We start from the raw sequence: 6,000 nt of genomic DNA on the forward strand, positions 1-6,000 counted from the left end.
ATAGACTTGTTCAGCAAGTGACTGTGAGGCTACCAGGGAAGAAGAAAATTTCAATTCACCACTTGACATATTAGAGCCTGAATCTGATTTTATCTATTTGGGTTTACTGGAATAACTCCATTGATTCCTGATTTACACCTGTGTAACAGATCAGAATCATGCTCTTAGAGTTCAAAGAGGCTATATTTTAAGATCTAAATAAAATCTTTTTCTTGGCTGCAAATGATTTGACCACGTAAGTGAGACAAAAATGCATTGTCTCACCCTCCACCCCCTGCTCCCCATCATAGTTCTTGGTGATTCTATAGGATTCCAACAACTGACTGACAAAAAACAATGAAGATAGATTTTTTTAATTTTAAGTTGGACTTTGCCAAATCTGTTTATGAAAAAAATAGAAGTCTCCCACTTTGCTTTGCTTTACTTAAAGAAAGCAGGGGATAGGTATTTTTTTCCTCACTGATTTTTTTTAACAAATAAATATCATTCCTATGTGCTATTCATCTGCTGACTAATTTCAACTACATTCTAATGACAATTGCCAGTTCTCGATATTTAAAGGAACCTACTACACATGTAGATAATAGCACAAATTGGTATTTATGAAATACAGATTTTCTGTAAATATACCAAATGGAATGTGTGCCAGCTAATCAGACTGTTGAGTGGTCAGTGCCAATTTTAGAAGTGTGTGTACATTACATTTTGTACAAGACTTTGGCTTTGAGGGGTTATAACCTGTTAGAAGCCTCCGTCTCTGCCACAACAACTGATGATCTCATCTCACTTTTGGGAACAAACTATTGGTCATGTGAACATGAGTGTTACTATTAGTATTAATAACATGCTGACACTGTGTCCAAAACGTGAATAATATCTAACCCAAAGCTTGTTTGAGACTCGAACAGATTTCAGTTAACTTTTAGCAATTTTGTTTGGGTGTTTCTGATTTCTATTTCCAGATGGGATTGGGAGTGAAAGTTCTGAAATAGAGGCAACATGTATTGACAATTGCTGCGCTGTGGTATCCAAGATTCAAGTAAGGGGGCGGGGTATGCGTGCGGCCAGATTCTGCCCACCTTACTCAGACTGAGTAAGTGCTCTGTGTGTCACTGATTTGGCCTTAGCTGGAGGACTGTGTCAAGTTCTGGGCGCTGCACTTCAGGAAGGATGCGGACAAACCTGGAAAGAATCCAGAGGAGAGCAACAAAAATGGTAAAAGGTTTAGATAACCTGACCCGTGAGGAAAGGTTAAAAAAACTGGGCATGTTTAGTCCTGAGACAAGACGACTGAGAGGCTCTCTGATAACAGTCATGGGCTTAAATTGCAGCAAAGGAAATTTAGGTTAAATATTAGGAAAAACTCTCTAACCATTAGGGTGGTTAAGCTCTGGAACAGGCTTCCAAGGGAGGTTATTTTAAGTTTTTAAAAGCAGGATAGACAGACACTTGTCATGCAGGGTCTAGGTTTACTTAGTCCTGCCTCCGGGGGCTGGATCTGATGATTTCAGGTCTTTTCCAACCCTATATTTCAAGAGTTATACTTACTCTGAGTGTAATCTCATTGCTTTCATGGTGGCTACTTGTGGAGTACAGTACTACCAGTGTGTCAGCTGTGGAAAGAAATTATACTTAATGTTGCCAACTCTCATGAGTTTGATATTCTGATATTGGGTTTTTCTTAAAGTCCCAATTCCTCTAGTCATGTGTGAACAAAAAGCTGCTACGTGTTCGTAACTACTAACCAGTGTGGATAAAAGAGAGCCATAAGTGATGCAATTCAACAGCAGCTCCAATTGTGAGGCATTGTGTACTGATACTATGAAACAGGGATCAGCAAGTGGCCCGGCATTTGGCATGTGGCCCGGCAGGGTAAGCCCCTTGACGGGCTGGGCCAGTTTGTTTACCTGCCGTGTCTGCAGGTTTGGTCGACGCAGCTCCCACTGGCCACGGTTTGCTGCTCCAGGCTAATGGGGCCTGTGTGAAGTGGCGCGGGCCGAGGGGTGTGCTGGCCACCGCTTCCCGCAGCCCCCATTGGCCTGGAGCGGCGAACTGTGGCCAGTAGGATCTGCAATTGTCCAAACTGGCGGAAACGGCAGGTAAACAAACCAGCCTGGGGCGCCAGGGGGCTTATCCTGGCATGCCGCGTGCCAAAGGTTGCCGATCCCGGCTATAAAACACTTGTAATCAATGTAGAAACACTGTCTTATTAGAATTAACTTTAGCCACATGAAACTCACTCACAAGGTGGTCGTGGGTGCTGAAATCCCAATTGCTACAAGATCACAAAGCTCCAAAAAGGAGATATAGAAAGAACAGGGTCATAGAAAAGGAGAGCATAAGAAGAAATACATGGGTCAGCCTCAGACCTGAACAGAGAGAGCACTGACATAGCAAATGCTTGTACCATGTGCCAAACTGCATGTGGCTGCACAGTGACAATACTCAATCCACTCTCAGTTTCAGGAAATAATTAACTCTTAATGCCCTGAAGCCAAATCAGAACACAACACTGCCCACAGTCTTCCCTCCCAGCTGTCAACTTCTCAAGAATTTCCTTGGTTCCCTTTACAGTCTAGATCTAGAGTCTTCCAATTCCTGATTACCAGTGAACCGCAAACTCTAGGTGTTTGTATACAAATAGCACAATGCTCAGCTAGTGATTCCGACCGACTGCTCAGTCATCTTTCCAGTCCTCTTTCTCAGGTCAGATTGTATTTCATCCCAAAATTGCAGAGAAAAATGCCCTCCAGTTGCCCACTTTATGCCTGAATTGTGCTGGAATAAACTTTAAACAGCTAGAGAGGTAAAGAACTCAATTCCAAATCATATACACCTAACAACCCAAATAAAATAGCCATAAACTATGGTAAAAATTACATATTCTTTAATACAAAGCAAGACTACCTGGTATCACCATCTAATGCCATTGGCAGATTCTTATTTAAACCTAGCTTCTGGAGTTTTGAAAGGAACTATTACAGTATGGGTCCACTGCCTTCTGAGCAAAGTGAATGAGCAAATTTCTTCTGAATAAATCACAGCCTATTAGAGCAATATAAGTCTTTGTCCCCCCTCTGGTGGCTGGTCAATATAAGAGGTCACTTAGTGTGCCACAGTAGCTAGCTAAAAAGCTTAGTGTTTAGCTCAGCAGGTAGAAACTCATGCTTTTTGCACTGTATGTTTCTGGTTCAAACTCCACTGATGGTCAAGACTGGTTACATTAGCATTTATGATCATCCTCCCAAAGCTTCAGAGACCATGCACTGGCCTAACTGGGTCCTTATTTTTTTTTTCTGCTTAATATTTAGTGAAATGGACAAAATATGAACACATTATAAAAAGTTCTGTTGCCATTACATCTCTGATCTATTTAGACTGATAAGATTTAATATCACTGTAGAGCAGAAAATTTGGGGGATGTAAGATGGGGGGAGGGATGAAGGAGGGAATGCAAATTTGCTATTTTTTACATATTGTACACCATCTGTATTTTATTCAAATAGGGTTATATATTTTGTGAAAATAAAAAACAGCCTCATGACTCAGTATGTGCACGGCAGTCCCTTGACTATCTATAATGGGAAACATGTTTTAGGTTGGAAGTTGCAAAGGGAAATCAAATGTTTGAAGTGTCAGAGTTGGAGAAATATAAAATATGCCTGACACCAGAGTGATTGAAGCCAAAAGGAATAAATCATCATTTCAGGAAAGAAAAACCCCACCAAGCTCCTGGCTGTAACATGCATTTTCCTACACTCAAATAAAATTACCTACAACCTGATAATTTAACCAGACTTGTCAGTAAGAACTGATGGAGTCAGCAGACACTATCACTTCATGCTCCAGAGTAGACTTCAAAAGCATCTAGTATGTTAGCCAAAAATATTAAATGAAACCTTAAATATTAGGGCTGAAGTAAAATATCTCATTTTGCAGAACATTTGAGTAAAGTAATTAATGCCAATTTAGTAGTTTAGTCCCAATGTAATCTCTCCTAGGCTGTTATATAAGTGTCTGTTTAAGTAGGGCAACCAGAGCATCCAAAAAGGAACCTGAGAAGAACTCTGAGGTTGTACTAATAAGAGTTTGAATGCACGCTCATTTTTGTTATGCCCTTTGTCATGATTCTGGTTGAGTTTTAACCCATTTTCTGTTCACATTATACTCATTGTCAGAAAGATGATTTACTGTAAGTTTTACACCTAATGTTGCATGTTTTGTGAATGGTACTGCTACAGAATGTGTTCTGGTTTGTGCAATATCTAGCTCTACTTGAAATAATTAGAGTAGTTCAGTGAGGAAATGAAAATACTCCCTTTAAACTGTAAATTCACATGCTATAATTTGGCCAGGCCAGCGATTTCCTTTTGGTGTTTAATAAACATTTTGATATTACTTTTTTTTTCAAAAGGAAACAGCTCCTTGCATATCAAGCCAAGGTCTAATCTTTATTTGTTTTAAAAAATAAACGTATGCAGTTGTATCCTCCACAGTGTCCAGCGTAGGCTGAGTGCAGCAGCAGAGCTGGAAAGGGAGCCCATGATTCTCTCCTTGACCTTGGCCGATGGTATGGGATATAGCAGCCTGGGGGAATTCTCTGAAGTGCGTTGGCTTTCTGTGATTCCCTACGTACCATATGCCAGAATGCATCAGGCTCCAGCCACCTCTCCTCACCTTGGACTCCCAACCCCTATCCCACCATGACACAGAGCCTGGCAGGCAGCTCTGCCATTGCTGGGCTTCCAGGGCACTTCCTCATGCTGACAGCATCCACAGCAAGGCAGTTGAGGGAGCTTCAGGTCCTTTGGTGCCACTCAGGGACCCAAAAAGAAGTGGAGAGAGGTTGAGATCTGGCCTCATGTATGTTTTATTTTGTCCAATCAAAAATGCATCAACCAGTCAGAAAGCTGAATCACTGTTATGCTCTGATGAGATCTGAAAGAATATATTTTAGCCAGACACTAGCTTAATTGTTCATTTCACTTTCAAACCCCACACCCCCAGATGTTTATAGATAAGCTGTTCTCTGATTGGCTACAATAAGTCTCTTTTACTAATCAGTGAGAATGAAACTGTTCAATAGTGATACAGGGCCAGAGTCTGGTTCCTCTTCTCCCACTGAGTAGCACCTGGCTTTAGAAGGGCCACTTGTGGAGTAACACGAGGAAGGGAATCAGAATCATGCCCACAGCGAGAACCCTGTCACTCTACTGCACCAGGGAAATTATTAAATCAACATCAGTCACTAGGTATAAGAGAATCAAAGTCACTTCACTCGAAAGGGGTCACAGGATCAGTGTCTCCTGCTTTGAAAATAAACGCCTTAGCTTTACCTCACTATTTATATAGCAGCAGGAGACCATTATCCAGTGACAGTGCAATGCTCTATTGACATGATCTCCTAATTAAATCTACAAATGGAACTCATCTTTTTGTGTTTCCAGTATTTTTTTTCCCCTGCAAAGTACTTTCAATATTTGTTTGTTCGCTGGCCAGAAATCTATTCCAAGGGAAGTTAGAAATACTGTTCAGTTTAGTTCTTGCATATTAGCACACAGAGCCAATACAAGATGGTAAAAAACATGCATTTAATAAAGCGGCATCTCCAAGACAGATGGGCTTTTTCATTGGAGAATAAGTCAAACCTCTTTCAGTGGTTTGCACTGATAGATGCAGGCTGGCATTGTCTGTCACCCTTCCTTTGAAAATCTGTATTTGGACAAGTTTCTTGAAGTAAATAGTTAAATCAATTCTCACCAATTGAAAAAAAAAGTCAATAGTAGTACATTCATTTCCATAAATTTCATAAATTTTTATTATGTAGATATGGAATCAAGCATTTGTACTCGGGTTTGTGAATAACCTCCAAGTTCCACGGGGCTCACTCCATCTCTATCATGTAAACACCGCCCCCACAATTCAGTTTGGCCCATACTTCAGCCCCTTGCCCTAAATCTGAGGAACTTGTATGCCCCCCCACCACTACTGTAGTATCTA

This window comes from Dermochelys coriacea, chromosome 3, assembly GCF_009764565.3.
Source record: "Dermochelys coriacea isolate rDerCor1 chromosome 3, rDerCor1.pri.v4, whole genome shotgun sequence".
Lineage (NCBI taxonomy): Eukaryota > Metazoa > Chordata > Testudines > Dermochelyidae > Dermochelys > Dermochelys coriacea.